Raw genomic sequence first — 16,937 nt, forward strand, 5'->3', positions numbered from 1 at the left:
TAGTGGTAAATGGTTTGGTAATGGAGGTGGGAGCGACGCTACGGGTTTCAAGGATCCTACCTGCCGGATCCTGCGCACGGTAGCTGCGTTCGGGCAACACTTTGGGGAGGTTCGTTTGATTGAAGCAAATGGTACGGCACCTATCATCAAGTTGCCGAGACACGTACATGGCTAAGCAAACGCAACCGTGCCGTGTTAGCTGGCCCACGTGTTCCTCCCACCGCCGGCGCACTACAGTAGATATTGGATCGTTTGGGTGGACGGGACGGGACGGGAAGTCGAGATAGGGTTTGTGGGCGAGGCTGCGGGTGCCGGTTCATGGTGGGATCGTTTGAAATCTATTACGCATTCGGGCTTCCCTTCCCGAGCGCTTGTGTGGCGTTCTGGCGCTAGCTCCCGTTTCTCGAAACGGAGTCAAATTCTCATTTCCACTGGACACGTGTGCTGAGCAAATTGATTTGACAATTTCTGTTTGCTATAAACAACATGGCCCGAGGGTGGCCCGCGAGTCGCGGAAGGTGTGTTTGATGTAAAACTAGCTGAAGCGAATTATGCCGCCTCATGGGTAGGTTAGCATGAGCATTGGCGGTTTCGTGAAGCGATCTCCCATTGCGGCGTTGTTGGTGCCGGAAAAGACGAGTCAGGGCAGGCAAAAGTTTGAATCGGCGAACCCCTTTTCTAAACCCTGAATGGAACTGAACGATTGTTAGCGATCAATCAAGTTCGGGCTTTAAGAAGAGGAATAAAAATAGCACGAGATGGCAGTGCTGGATGGGCTAAATGGTGGATCGATCCCGAAACCGACACTGAAACCGGATGCTAAGGTAATTTATAACCCATCCTGGTCCGTGTTGTTGCGCCGCCGCCACCGCATAAAATGAGCGGCCGGTGGATGTGAGCAGTTAGCAATAACAAAATAAAAATATCGGGATGTGTTCGTGCAAGGGAAAATCAATCCACCTCCCTAACATGGTAAAGTTGTGCGAGAGTGATCTCATGGGGAGCTAAAATTGGCTACGAGCACCCAAGTTCGGTACGCCTTAATGTTTAGCTGGTGCCGCGGCTGCTTGGCGAAGGGATGATACCCATGCTTCCCGGCAGCGAGGACAGCCAGAGAAGCACACGAGCGATGATTATACCGCGGGTTGCGATTTTTCGCACAGGCTTCAAAGCCCCAGATGCGGACCAAAGCACGAGACTATTGGTGGTGGCGATGACGATGATGATGATGATATGATGATAAAGTTCAATGACTAAAGTGTGCCTGTTCGAAATGATTCATCAAATATTTCCCGTCTGCAATCAATCATTCCCGTTCCCCCGGGGGGATGAGGAGAAGGTTACGGATGCGTGGAAGATGAGAACTCCGCACCACGGAGCGTAGTTCACATCTGTTCGTCTGTGTGATGATTTAAATGCTGTGAATTCTTGAAGAGAGATTCAAGCACAAAGCAGAAGAAAAAGCAAACGTGCTTTGATCGGCTAGTTTAGCACAATGTACGACATGACAGGAGCAATTGTCAGATGAGATGGATCGCGGGCAGAACTAATGCGGTGCAATGTGGCGTTGAAAAAAAGCGCCTTGTCTACTAGCAATGTGTCGCGTTCTCTCAGCCACAGACAGCGATGTATCGCGTTCGCTCAGCCTCAGACAGGGGCATTATGGATCAGCCCCTAATCTTCTAATGCACACTGCAAAACGCAACCGCGTGCAACAAACTTTCGAGGTTGTCTGTGCAGGGTTTAGTTTGGTTGTGTTGCGCTTTAAACCCTTTCAGGTTGGTGATTGGCGATAAACTTGCTGTGCCCAGGCACTAATTAATGGCTCCGTTTTTGCTGACGTGAGTGTGTCGTCTTTGCCGCCGTTTGACGTTTGGAATGTTGTGATTGGACAAGATGGATGAATGGATAGATAGGCAAGAGCGGCGGATGGTTGGATCGATGTTGAGTATTCGTAGAGCAAGAACAAAGCTGGCAAAAGATGCTACTTTGACGGATGACAAGCATATGTGTTGTCGCTAGCTGGCACTACTTTGATGGAGTGCTTCACTTGGCTTAACAAAAAGTTGTTCATTGAGGTCGGTGAGTCTTTTTTTTTGTTTGCTCCTGTGTGGTTGTTTCCAAGTGTGTCGGTGAATCAGGGTACCCTATCGGTTTGTATTAAAAGTTTCGTCGTTCATGCGCGTATGTGCAGCTTTTAATAATAGCTTATCAGTGTGCATGTATCCCCGTGTTTGCTGAACCGGGTTCAGGCAGCGACGGTAACGATGATACTGATAGACACACAAAAACGGCAGCTCCAGTGTGAAACCTTCGCTGAGACTGGTTTCGGATTCGCGGTTCGCGATAGAGAAGAATCTTTCCCCATCAGGTTACGGTAGGGACCAGGAGAAAGGTTAAAAAAGAAGCGAAAAAAAGAACACCCGAGAACGATGCAGACGGTACGTGAACCATCACGATTTGCGCTAAATTATGGTCGCCCTGGTCCACGGATGCACACACATGCGGTGCATCTGGTAGAGCGGGTAAGGTAAGACGCAGGGTAAGGACACAAAATTCCGCTAGATCTTGCCGTAGCAGCGCGCGAGCTTCTTGCCAGCGCGGCCAATCGAACTGGCACATCACCTGAACTTTTGTCGTTCTAATGGTGGTTCGCGTGGTTCCCGTGGTTAGTGCACTTGCACTTGCAGCGGTGTACGCCAGGATATCGTCGACGTAGCAACCAACCACGAGCACCCACGGAAAAGGGGGACGACCACGAAGCTCGCGATCGCTTCCACGTAGGATGCTTGGGTGCCGTGAAAAGCGGGACACAGTGAAATAACAACAACTACAACAACAAAAAAGGGAGAAACAATCAAAACTCCAACAGCTACAAAATAAATAGGTGAGGACATGAGTTTGGGGTGATCTTTATCGAACCGGTTTCGCCGTACGTCGCGAAATGGGTCAACGGGGTGGTGTTGTCGCCACTCGCAGTTCCAGCCCTCGCTTTATCGTCATCCTCCCCGTAGTTGCCTCGCGGTGGGTACGTGGGGAGAATATTTCAAACCACGAAGCCAGGAGGATGCTCATATTTCTACGTTTCGGTAATTCAATAAGCTCGCGTCTCGCGACACGGCCACTGGAGATTTGTTGCAATTTTTGCGCAAACAAGCGCACACGACATAAAGCCGTGGTCCATTCCAGTGGTGGTGATGCAGAATCTCAGCAAACCCTCGGCGCGCGGTGCCAAGATGCGCCCTCGGCAAAGAACAAGGAGTAAATGGGGTGTGCATGCGAAGGTGTCCCCATTTGCGTACGCGCTGATGTCACGTGCCGGCACGTTCGAAGGAAAGCAAGCGTCGGTGGATTAAGGCGGTGGCTCGATTTCGGGGCCTTTGTAGGTCACTGAAATTGTGACGCACCCGAAGGTTCCCCCATACAGCTACCGCGACAATGGAGTTGAGTCATTAGACAAACGTTTGACAAATAAAATACCATCATCATCGACGATTGGTGGGAATGGGAAGACTAAAACGGAAGATCGGGATGTGTGTGTGTATTGTGAAATGGAGTCGATTCATTCGTTAATGGGTTTGCATTGTGCTTTAATCGGATGAAAATTGGACTCGTAGCTATGCCATTGTTGAACTGCTCTCGGGTGGAATGCAAAAATTTTATGGCGTTTTAATCCGTGCTGGTTTTATGAACTTTTAACGCTTTGGGGTGATAAGAGAGTTGGAAAGACAACATAGAACGGTGAAGATGGGGCTCGTTTTATGGCGTTTTTGATGTGAAGAGACATAAACATTCCTAAGCCGGGTACTGTAGCTGTGTAACGTGTTTAAAGCTACCAGTTTTGACCGGTTACTCGTGAAGCTGACGGTCCTATTTGACTCATTCCTGAAGAATCTTTCTTCATTTGCTGCATTCTAAACAGTAACTCGGGGGGTTTTATTCAAGTGTTTGGTTTGAATATTACAGTCAATATGAACATTTTATGTAAAACGTTGATTTAACGAAACTACTCACACTGTTATACTGTCGGTCTTCTTGTTATCGTTTGTTATTGATTCCAAGTGTATTCTAAATTTTCCACAAACAGGTTACCTGAAAGAAAAAAAGACGAACAAAAGATTAAAGAATATGCCATAACTTGCATAAGGGCGGCCCAATCGCGTACAGAGTACGGTTGGCCCGATGTCGTAGAAACACTTTCGCTAATTGCACGGTGGTAATCAGAATCGATTGGCGTCTAATTAGAACTGATCCTTCCGCCTCGGTCCGGCGACGATAGGGCATGGCGCCAGCCAGGCCATCAGTGTCGAGCGCCGACCGAAATACATCATCGGTGGCCAAACACGGGCACGAGTTGGACGAGTCGGGCTTTTCCAAACCAAAGGCAAAGGTAGCACGATGTTTGGTGGAAAATTGATCGTAATCCTTTCCGGGCCCGGACGTGTTGGACTTTTTGGTGTTGCGGTGTCCAAGGCCTGCCGGGAAAGGGAGGACTTTCAACGAGCCAAAGCCATAAATCAATTAGAGTTGGCCAACGCGACGCCCTGTGTGACCGGGCTGTGGGCCCCATGCAGAAGCGCTGTTAGCGCAAATTTAGCCATTTGAAGGGCATCCTCGGCGGGATGCTTTCATCTCAAGCATGTGAGGATTGCACACGGGTGGCCACGCGTGCGAATATATTTTCACCTTCCGGCAAGCGGTAATAATTGCACGAATGGCATGCAATAATTATCTTTCTGGTGCAGTGCAAAGTTGCCCGCGAGGCGACGGGTAGCCATACATACATATATATCGGCGAGCGACAGTTGTTGATGGCGGACTAGTCAAGAGAGCGGAAAATCATTTCTTCGGGGGTCATTATTCACGCACGATTCCAATCGAAGCGTAAGCTTTTAAGCACCTGTCTGCGCAACGCGGCACGTTCAACTGATGTTTGGAGGGGCGTGCGTCTAGCCGGGAATCGGCATTTGCATTTTGCCATCAGTAATGATGATCGGGTAATGCGTGAACCAGATAACACATGCCAACGAGGTGTACATTTGGCTGTAGAATAATGGGGAAATTACACATTTCGAACATCGAACGAAAAGATCAAACATAAAGGGTTATTAAGCTTTGATGTGCCAAATGCTTGACATTTTTAGCCAAATAGTGACCAAATTCCAATGCATTGCACTCAAATTGTATTGTATTGTTCGCCTCAAACCTCATGTGAGTTGTAGTGAATGTGTGTAGCATCATCGATGCTTCTCTTTAATGCTAACATGACATAACGCAGGATTTAGAGGCAATGAAAAATTTCAATAAAAACAAAAATCACCAAATCTCAAAAGGAAAACGAATGTTGGCGTAAGCGAGGTACAGTATATTCCGGCACAAACTGTCTAGAAATAAATAAATCAGGCCCACCCAGCACCATCGCCAGCCCAGCCCGCCCATATTGCTGTTGTTTGTTCGGCTAGCAAACATTCAGATGTGCGGTTCGGTCATTTTGATAGAAGACCGGAAAGTACGGTGAATTGCAAAAATACTAAAAGCGCAAATATTCCCGGCACGTAAAAAATGCAATTTTCAATCGAATGTCCCGGCCCGTTTTTGGTCAGACCTGAGGGAAAGGATCGAGCGCGAGGGACCGGTGCGAAAATTAACCGACCGATATTGAGCTGCTAAATAATAACGCTCCAATTGAGGGAAAAGGGTGGAGACATAAACATCAACGCTGCTGGGACAACACGAGAGGCAAGGGGAGGCGGGGGTTGGTATAAAAATGTGTGCTCATTTTTTTGTTTGGGCTGCTACCATGCAACGGGAGAGAACGATTTTTCATCCCCAGTACCACTTGCCAACCATTCTTTTGGGACGATGTTGATTTTTCCCACCTTTCCGCTACCGAAAGGCCGCATGCAGAGTGAACTGGACAGAGCGGAGAAAGGTTTTGCCATTTCCATTTCCTGTGGCTGGTCTGCAGGAAAGGAAGGGAAAGGAAGATGTGGATTCATCCATCGATTCCAGTTTATCGGTCGATTTTTCAAAGCGTGTTCCGTTACTTGGTCTCAACCCATCGGCAATCGTGAGCGTGTTTATTAAAGGACGCGAACGTGTATATGTTTGTGTTGCCGTTCAGGGTTGGAATGCCTGTGCTTTTTTTTTCGGTGGAAAGCATTCTTTTGTACCATTTTCAACTTTATCCACCGTGTGGGATTGGTGCGCGATTGGTGCATTCGTTCAGAAATGCAATCGATTACGATTGCTTGGTTTGTGTGACGGGTGTGCATCGGATTGGTGGTAGTCTCGCGGTGATGAGCGGTGGTAGCGATTGTGGTTGTCGGTTGAGGTTTGCGGCATGCAGCGTGCACTCCTTTCGAAGGGTAATGGTAGTGATGAGAATTTATGAATGGTTCGTTAAGTTCCCCATCCTGAGATGCCAAATGGAACCAAAAAAAAAAAAAGATGGGGAGCAACCGAGGCATGCATGTGCATGTGCGAAATAGAGATGTAAAAAAGTGACAAAAAAAAACGGATAACACGACCCGGAACGAAAATTGGCAACAGAATGGAAAACTGTTTGCGGTTGCATTTTGGAAATGCGAGCGTGCCCGCGCGTCCGATGGGAAACGGTAAAAACAAAAGCAGGATAAAAACCCGCCCCAAAGCAAATACACAAAGGGGCCGAAACAACAATGCGTGCGTATTAACGCTTGCGTTCAATTATTTGTTCTGCGGCGCTTTGTTGCTGATGAGTTTATTAAACGGGGGCCTTGGTGCAAGGTTGGTGCAGGTTCACTTCACACTCTTGCTGAAAATTGCCACGCCATGGTTGTGCCCGGTGGATGGAGAGCTGTTTGTGTGTGTGTGTGTGTGCGTTTGTGTGGCTTTGCATCTCCATTCAAAATCAGTTCTGAAGTGTGACACTCCTGCGTTGCCGGTGGCTGCATTGCAATCGAGTGACGTAAGGCGCCTGGCCTGGATGCAACCGTAGGGAGGAGAAATGCATCCATGGGGACCATTCGGAAAGATGCCCACGGCATATTAAACAAGCAAACGGCGCGACCTCGGCTAAAGTAAGACAGTGTTCGAACACAACAAGGTCATACGAAGGAGGGTTCCCGGATGACTGAAAAGGGAGAAAGGGGATAAATTATGAACCAACTTCAGTGGATTAGAGGAGCTTGCATGTAAAAACGCGAACAAGATGCAAGAAATTCTGAACGCAAAGCAGCTCCGCAACATCCCACGGGCAGGCGGGCACCGTGAGTGGATGATGTTCTTTTAAATAAAATATTATTACAACCATTGGTCTCATTTCAGCTTAAGCAGGATTATCCTTGTTCCGACTTTCTCTACCGTGTTTCGCTGGTTCCGGTACAGCCTTCATTGCCAATGGCTCCCGCTTCAAGGAGGTTAATTTATTGATTCCGTACGATCGAATACGGGGGCATTAGGGCACGGTCTCCGGGTTTCACGGGCCCGTGCGCTTGCCTTTCTTCCTTCCAGTCCCGATTTCGTATTGCGATCTCATCCTACCGATACGTTGTACAAGCCGCAGATTGATCAATCTGCTCACCTAAAGAGGGAAAATGGGAATTGATCCTATCGGAGGCGAAGTGGTGGCGGGTGTTTGTTTGTTTTGTCTTTGCTTTGCTACTCGGCCAAGACGCCAGCCAGGGTCTCTCCGTCCCCCACTTCCCGGTACGTTTCTGTGGTTTTACATCGTTACGTGCGATCACGGTGCATGCTTAAAGGTCGTTCCTGCCAATCTGGGACCAAGCTGCACACCCTCTTCCCCTTCAATGCGCTTCGTATGAATAATTCAAGCGGCTCCTACCCCCTTTTCGCGATCAGTATCACGCCCGTGCATCTCATTGAGCGCGAATTTAGCCCACCACCGCGCTAATCCTAGTTCGGCAAAGACTTGTCAGATTTAGATGTCGCTTGTGCATGCTTGCGGCATGTTAGTAGCTGCATGCTTTTCTTTTTGTTGCTGCTCCCAGCGCTGCCCTGCCGAAAGAAGTAGGCAAAGAGGGAAGCGAAACCAGAACGAACCACCTGTTTGTGGCTGTTTGCGTGAGGTTGCGGCGAACTGACATTTGGTCTAATTTTCAGTCTTATTAGCACCGTTTTTGGTCGCGATAGGTACGTGAGAGCGAACGGAGGAAAGAAGTTCGTTCGCAAGGAAAGGAGGAGGAGGAGAAGGAGGACACAACTTTCCACAACCACAAATACGCTCTGCTGTGGATGCAGATTTTACGTGGGAGCTAGCAGCAAACAAAAAAAGCCAGTCACTATTTGCCATTTATAAGAGCGGTAGTGGTCCTCATGTGCAGTTTTTGACCGATAGGGAGCAGGGGTTTGTTGTTTGGGATTTTTGTAGTTGTACGATTTGTTGTATGTCTCTTGAATGAATCGGTTTTCGGCTTCTCAGCCGGTGCTGGCACTGTACTGTAGCTGTCGCCAAGTTTGTTGCCCATCCAGTCCAGGAGAATTCGTTGAAATGTTGCCATTTTCAAAAGGCAAAGAAAGAAAGAGCAAAGAAGGAGATATTTACACTCACAACAAAATAAACTGGTTTTATCCGATATGCATATGAGATCGCGGTCCCTTCGGTGGCCTTATTTTTAGCGAATATTTTGTTTATCAAAGTTCTACAGAGCGTGCGGATTCTTATTTTTACTGGCCGTATTTTCATGCTTAACGCCCTTGTGTGGATGGTTCGCATCGCATGGAGGACGTGAGGCCGAAGAGATATCGGTAAAAATGTATGTCGTGCCACCCATTTCTCTTAATCCGGCGTTGGAATACACCGGAGCAGGTTAATGTGTTTGTTGAGTGGCGGTGTGTTGGGAAGAACGAAAAATTATCTTCTTTCCGGTCCGATGGCTCAAGTTTGCGAAGCTCATCCGCCACTGCGTCGCAATCTTGGCATTCACAGTTGTTATGTTTCGAGCGTCGAACAAAAGACAGAACAGGATGCGAAAGGTTTTAAGGCTTGTTTGGTTTGTGTGTGTGTGTGTGTGTGTGTTTGCGTGTGGCAGAAAAATTGTCACCAACCAATACCGGTGGCCCAATTTTTGGTCAGTTTCAGACTTTCACATCGATAGAGGTGAACGATCTTTCGCTTGGACATTCTTTTCAATCTACAGCATGTGTGCGGGAATATAATACAGCAAAACGCGTCTTTGAAGCGCCAACCCAAGCAAGACCCAAAGCCTGTCTTTGTGTGTTTGTGTATGTGGTGCCCTAATGTTTCTTTGGCTCGGTGTTCTTGGGCGAACGAAGAATTAAGAACCTAATGGAAGAGGCAGCACCATGACGACGGCAAGGAAGATCATGAAATGATGATGATGATGATCATGATGATGCCATAGGCCTTGAACTTGCGACTTGTGTCGGCACTACACGCTGACTACATGCGGGTGACCCGCGCGGATGTTGGTAGTTAATGCAGCCGTACCGAGCTAATGATTCGCCATGGTGTTAGGTCGAATCGTTCGGTTACTCGTCTCCAGTTTGTATGCTGAGGCGTCCTAGCCGTCTTTATGTCATTCGGTACCTAGCGTCGATTGGTCCGTTTGCCGAGGCGAATCTTCATACCCGTGCCGGTGTACACGCGAGAGCGTTTATTATTTTATATGACGAAATTATGCAAATTCCTGGAGCATGTCGTAAATGGTCGGTAACCGTTGAGATTCGCAGAAGAAGGTTCACACACACTAGCAGTGGTTGCTGCGGTTTAAGATGAAAACTACACCAAAAGATTCACGCCGTGCCAAGCTTAACAACAGCAAGACGTACCGACAGCAAGGGAAGCGATAAGAGCAGGTTGAAAAAGGGACGAATGGAGATCGTAAAAGTTTAGCGAACGATGTCTGCAAAAGTTTGATGATGTCGAGCGTACTTGTGAAGGTGAGAATGTTAAAGTCGCTGTGTAGAAAAGTCTATCCTCACTATTGACATTCGATAGTTGAAAAGCTATAAACAAAATTAGATTTTTAGCACTGTTTGAGTTTCACAAAAATGATCAATAGATAGAGCAAACAAATTATTTATGTTTGTGCTTGAGTGAATTTTGCGCCTGCACACAATGCGAGGTGTTTTGTTCCAAATCACAGGTTGGTAAGCGCAGGTCGTTCGCTCATGACGCCTGCCAGCTACGGGGTTGAAGTTGGCGATGTGCGTTGTTTGATGTTCATTAGAATGGGGAACAAAATCACCATGATTATCAGTCAATTTGATGGGATTTAAATATGACTCAAAAGGCGATAAGTGAATGTGTCAGCGGAACAATGGAATAAGGCATCTTTACATCATTAATAATCAGCAACAGCTGGAGCACGCTGTGCACAAAGAAAGACGCAATCTATTAACCGATTAGGGTTTTTTTTTACATTAACTAGCGGCCAATGAACAAAGCCGTCGGGTTTGTGGATAGCAAGAAGCAGATACAATGCTGCGTCGGGGATCTTCCGGTTCGTCACTTGTTGTACTGTTGGAGTCTTTTGTACCGGGATGCGTGAATCAGCTTAGCGTACGTTCACTTACGATCGCTTTGTTTTTGAGTCTGTTTCCAGAATTGGATTGGGACAAGATTTCTAAAAACATTCCTTAGTTTCATAAAAAATGTTAATTGAGATAAAAATGAAATTCAACCTAGAATGATAATGTAATTTTTGTGCATCGCTCGAGCTTTTTAAATAATAGAAAAGTTACAAGTTTTACACTAACACAACCCAACAAAAAACAAAGAACTCAATTGATTTGGCCAAAATAAGTGGCAAGAAAGGGAAATCGTATTCTACATATGGTTCCACTTTCCTGATCAGTATTCATTCGTCTGTCCCAGATAAACGGCGCTGTCGTCATTGCAAGTGAAATTCTCCTTCGTTTCTTGCAGGCTTTTTTAAACTCGGCTCGCAACGCTAGCTGGAAGAAAATGGCTAAACCGCCAAGCAAAATCATAACTGCGAATGCTCAAATCGTTCGCCACCCATGCGGAATACTGATCAATGTCGATTTTGGGACCGATCTTATAGTAATCTTTTGACTGGTGAGTTCGCACCATACCGGGTAGCATCCCGGGCGCACGTCGTCTTTTCAGGGTGAACGAGGACATTCTGCTTCTGCTACGCTGTCAGTATTCATGGTGGCGTAGAGAAGCGTGTCATCAAATTAAAATTCGGTAATTGATCAAGCAGGCCAACGGCATGAGTAGACACATACACACACATATTCACACAAACACAATCAGTCAAACTCCGACACGTTTTCGGCAGGAGATCCACAGCTACTGGCAAATGGGTTGGAATGCATTGAATAGCGTTGTGTATATTTTAGATGGCTTGATGCGAGACGTGTGTTAGGTGAGGCGGATAGGATGGAAGAAACAAAAAAGCGTATTAAAAAAAACATTCAACTTGCGAGGTTGTGGCTTTAAATGCAGTGATCATCATTGCCAAAATCTAGGCCTGATTATGGTGTAGAATACGCAACGTAACGCTCACATTGCGGAAGCGCGTTGTTCTTATCATTAAATTGGACAATTGACAGTTACCGTGTTACCAGTGTTCCGGGTGACGATTGCACCAACCAAACATGCAACGTGATGGTGCGGCTCATGCCTGTTAATGTTAATAAAACTGTCTTCATGGACAAGCATGCCGAAGCGCTCGATTACGTCGCTTTTGGTAGCAAGTTTGGTAACAGGCAACGATTCACAGCAAGTGTTAGTTGGGTGGAAGCTTTGCGGCGTCATTGGGGTAGTGAATTTTCTGTATGTATGTGTGTGTAGACTGTGTGGGAAAAATGAAAATGAGCTACTCGGACAGCTGTGCGGAAAATCCAATGACCAAACATGAAGCAGAACGAATGTCAAGGTCATTCACCATATCGCGTGATTGAATGAATGGGTGTTCGTTTACTTTTTGGAAGAATTTTGAGCAAAAATAAAATGCTCTTAGGAACGCGACAGCAAATAATTACTTAAGGGTAGAAATAGCTAAACGATTTGATTAAAATAACTTGATTGGATACTGATAAATAAATGTTTTCCATACGGCGTTAGCTCTTCTTATCGCTTTGTCTAGAGGCTCTTTAACTGGTCTATCGGTAGGTTAATTGGAATGAACCCTATTTTGACCAATGAGCGAACTCTTCATCGTATCGTGGAATCGAAGCGCGAAAGGAAATCATCAATCTTTTCGAAAACATGACTTCAGTAACGATGCTGGGTGCAATAAAACCAAAGACATAACACATCATTGCTGCCACATCCGATCGGTTCTAGACGTTTAGCTAAGGGTAGCACTAGTCGCTGGAGCTGTTGTGGCGATACGTTGACCGCGCAGTTGAAGGTAATGTGGCAAAATTAATTAGTCGCTTCGTGAGCGCAAAGATGCGCCAAGAGCGACGCTTAGATCGCCTGCCTATTAATTATCGGTGTGTGAGCTTGAGTGCGATAATTTGGAATATGTTTATTCACGTGACATGGCGTGCGATTCAGCGAACTCAAATGGCGACCTCCACCATGATGAGCGATGAGTAAAAGGGCTTTGCGATGTTTGGATTTGTTTTTATTCTACTACTCCTCAACTGCACGCTGGGCGATGATTAGGTCGCGTCGGAATGTGACGGCTGCTTCCCGGGTGACCTCGCGGGTCAGCGTTGATGAGTCCATTACGGAGCCGCAGGAACAGCAAAAACATCCGCAGTCAGTTGAAGGTATGATCGATTCTAATGAAGAATGATCGTGGCATCGTGATTTCGTCAGAATGGTTCCGGTTGTGTGATCTCTTTGACGCGGCGCGCATCTTCTTTGGCGCTCAAGTGCTCCAAATTGGTCGATTCGACAAGCTACTACCGGTACACCATCTGACCGGACGATGATTAGCATAATCGTGAGAAGTACAACCCAGCACCAACAGGTCATCCGTTGCTGTCGAATGGCATGTTGAACAGCGATTGTTACGAGCCAGTTTCGTGGTGGCGTAAAGTATGTGTGTGTGTGTAAAGTGAATTTGGCAGCTCACCCTTGTTTTCTTCCGGAAAAACCACGGCGAACGACGAAATGTCACACTCATTTGGGTAATGTCATTGAGCAAAACGGTTCCAAAGTACACAACTTAATAACAACCATTTCGCTATGTCCTTCCGAGCGAAAGCCGTTGCGGTGAGTAAGCGTTCAGAATCGATTATTGTCAAAAATTAAATGGACTGCAACGTGCCGTTTTCTTTACACCGGTTTCGCGCTACCGCAAAGGTTCCGATGCGTGACGCTTGTTTGACGTTCTTGTCGGATCCATAATCATATACAACATAATTGGGAGCAAAACGTCCAGCAAATGGACCGATGAGGAAAAAAGGAAGATCAATCATAATTACATTATTCTCTCTTTCTTTGTCTTCTTTTGATGAGGTACGTCACCAGAAAGTACATGTTCCAGAGGCGATTGCCAAGGGACGGATGCATTCCACGCGTTACCAACTTCGTTGTCGTTCGCGATCAGATGTGCAACTTGAGCCGGAGAACAGTAAGTTTTAACGTAGAACTCGTTCCGAATGTGGTTCACGAGTTCATTATGAAATACCAATTGAACATGGGTGTAATAAAGCAGAACTGGTCGCCGCGTTATTCGCTTTAAATGGAAAAGTGTTCCCATATTTTGTGTGATTTACGCACTTGCCATCGGGCAATCGTGGGGCATAAATTTAAATTATCATAAATGGAAAATTGATTTTATCCCGCAAAGGTATTTTTAAACTTTTTACAAACCGAGCAAAAAGCCAATCGCACAACGTAGCTATATCGGCGTACGCGCAATTTGGGCGAACAGGATGACCCGAGGAACCTAACATGCTCGAGCAACTTTCACCAATGAAGAATATTGCATTAGCAAGATAAAAAGAACACTAGTCGTCGGTTTCTTCCTTTTTTTACATTACAAACACGACAAGTACTGTTCGTATAATGATAGCCTGTTCTTAAGGGCAATCGGTTCGATTTCGTCTCGTTTCGCCAAAAGTACCGGTTTTGCGGTGGCAAAGTGCAGATAGGAATGGATTCTTCAGCCACCACACTATCAGTGGTGAATCTGGGTGAATGGAGTGAGAAATTTATGACCGAATCCACTTGGCACCCTCGGCGCTACTTCGTCATGTGTGCTGGGGTCACGAACCATACACCATACCCGTAAGAGAGTTGATAATTTGCATGACATCAAGATGATTATCACTTACACGGCTCGTAAATCTTTGGCCACAAATTTTGGGCGGGTTTGGGAAAAAACAACCTCACATTGCTGTATACGAAACATAAATTTGTGCAGCTTAGGTTTAGAACAACTTTAAACTAACAATAACACAAAGAATATCACAACATACCTTGGACTAGAGTTAAAAAAACTAGCACTAACTGGATTGCGGTTGGACAAGCGAATAAAAAAAAAATACACACACTGCTATATGTTCTCCGCAGCTTCTTCACTTTGTTGAGGTCGCTGGTCCGGTCATTCCACAATTGTTCCTTGACAAGAAACACACTTGCTCGGAGCAAGAACGATAACTTTCACCAATTTTTCCGTTCCTGTACCCTGCCACTAACACAAAAAGATCGTTTCGCGATCCTGCAGGACTAAGATGCGAGATTGGCAGTATCTGTAAATTTAATTTTCTGTTATTCCGTTTTGCACTCGGGTGTTGAACGGCGTGGAAAGTTATTTCCAACGCTTAAGGGCCAATGAATTCAGGAGCAAAGTTCACACTATTTGGGTTTGGTAGATCGATTATTGTGTTGCACTGATACGGAACTGGCTCTTTGTCGGGATCTCAATAGGCAATGATCCTCCAGCGGAAACACTCATCTACAGACACTGTCACGCACGTAACTAGCTACACCTACACGGACAAAACGGCCAGACTGCGCCTGTGACCGCGGCCAGTCGCGGACGGATACAAAGTATTGCTCCAGTGCTGATTACAGCGGTTACTTATATACCTTCATCGGGATCGCGGTTTGCGGATCGCGCGGATCGTTTGTTCTGCCGTCCACCCCGGTTCGGCCACCGTTCGCGATCATTCTCCGACGGTTCTACTTCCTCTTCCTCCCCTTCGCACCAACAGTGCCGGTCATCCCCAGGAGGGAGCCGAAAGCTTGGCGTGAGCGAGAGCGCATTTGAAGCCGCATCTTCGGGAAGTTCATGCGATCGAGTACGCAAAAAAACCCATCATTCTACAATCGCGCAAGCGAGCGAGATAGAAACACAATGATAGAGGGAGAATGGCTGGGAACTGTGAGCGAGAAGACAACGCTCTTTCCGAAGACATCCCACAGGAAGCACTTCTTCAGTCGGGGCTCGCGACAGCCAACCCGAAGCTCCAACCGGGATACGAATCGAGTTCAACCCCCCCAAAAGGAGGGTGGGTAGGTGGCAAAGGAAGGTTGGTGCGCGCTAGTTTTCACTCGCCCGGTGGGATGAGGGGAGGAGCAGAGGAACGACTGGTGCTGGCCGCTAGAGGCAATGCCGACTGTGGTTTGCTTCTTAGTGGCACGCGGTCGCAAACGATCCGACGGTAAACAAACACGTACAATTGAAGCGAGACGCCTGTTTCCCACCGCAGCCGAAGCGAGAAGGAAGACAAACACGCGAAACACGCTGCCCAGCATGCTGAAGACTGGCCTCAGCATTGAACTTGAACGCGCGTGCTCGTTTGTGATCGTGACGATGACGCCACTAAAGCTCCCAGTGGGGTTGGTTGGTGGCTGAAGACGGGGGATGATCAGTAGAAGGGATGAAAGATGTGACGTAAGCGCCCGATCGAGCGGTGTGCAGCGTCGGGTTCGGTTCGTGTAGCACCAGAGTTGATGGACCTCCGTGCGACAGTTGTGTGCTGTGCAGCATCCAGCTCGTTCGTCACGCGACATGATCAAAATTGCTGTAGGATCAGCAGCCGGTGCGTGTCGATCATAGGCTCTATTGCGCCTCCATAATCTAATATAGATCGAGTGTTGGTTTTTCCCTGCACACGCAAGGGACGCATAAAAATTTACCTTACTGCCAGCAATGAGCCCACCGTGCGTTACATTAACATATAACGGATGTCAAGTATCTGTTGATGAAGAGCGAACCCATATCTGATCCCTGCCAGCCTCGATCAATGCCGGTGCATCCATCTATCATCACCCAATCAGGGCAGGCCGTTCGAAAGCGTATAACATTGTCGTAAAAAATAACAGTCGATTTCCTCACGGCTTTTTCGTGCTGCAACGACCGGCATAGCTTCCTCGGTTGCAGCTAGCGCGAATGGAGCACTAAACATGGTCATTTTCGTAATAAATTATGCTTACTAGCGATGCGGTGCTATAAGCGTCGTTTCTTTTGTTTTGTGCAGCTCAATGCAGCTTTTTTTCGTTTCGTTTTTGCTAGCTGTAACAGCTGTTCCACTGATAATTATGCGTTTTAACTGAATGGAAATGTTCGTAAGCATGCAACCGGTCGTGCTAGGAGTCCGGTGGCTTTGTGTACCGCTGCTTGATGACCAGCGATCCATTATGAACTATGCTTGAACTTGAACTTGACGTCAAAGGATGATTTATCTTGTATTTCGTGGTATTACCGAGTTGTTAAAGTATTTTGAAAAGCCTTCTTCTGGTCAATCGATCGTGAATTATTGCGTGTTTAATTACATTTAAGTGAAATTGAAGCAGGTTCAAATGAAATATATGTTTACTAGTAAAGCTCCGTGGAGAAAATGGACCCAGAAACAACGATTTGAGATACACAACAGAAATATAATTGAAATATGTAAAAAAATTCAACTTCATTTTATATTTTTCTCATGAACAAATAAAAATAAAATAACTTTTTAAAAATGTTAGCAAAACCTAAAAGTAGTCTTAAGGTTAAAGATATTCTCTATGTTGCTTTGTTTCAGGTATTATTGTAATG

General features: G+C 46.5%; 1 protein-coding gene across 3 annotated transcripts in view; it reads right to left on the reverse strand.

The window, feature by feature from the left end:
• The window catches only part of LOC1274513 (mucin-22), a 54,264-nt gene extending 39,304 nt beyond the window's left edge, over positions 1–14,960 (reverse strand). For 2 of the 3 annotated variants that reach the window (XM_061647058.1, XM_061647055.1), the window contains exon 1: positions 14,374–14,960. The gene's annotated coding sequence lies outside the window, so the exon portion shown is untranslated. Of the gene's footprint in view, positions 1–4,014; positions 4,093–14,373 lie in introns of all 3 variants that reach the window. The other variant, XM_061647056.1, reaches the window with a different exon arrangement.
• Between the last annotated feature and the right edge of the window lie 1,977 nt (positions 14,961–16,937).

Source organism: Anopheles gambiae, chromosome 2, assembly GCF_943734735.2.
Source record: "Anopheles gambiae chromosome 2, idAnoGambNW_F1_1, whole genome shotgun sequence".
In the NCBI taxonomy this organism is placed as follows: domain Eukaryota; kingdom Metazoa; phylum Arthropoda; class Insecta; order Diptera; family Culicidae; genus Anopheles; species Anopheles gambiae.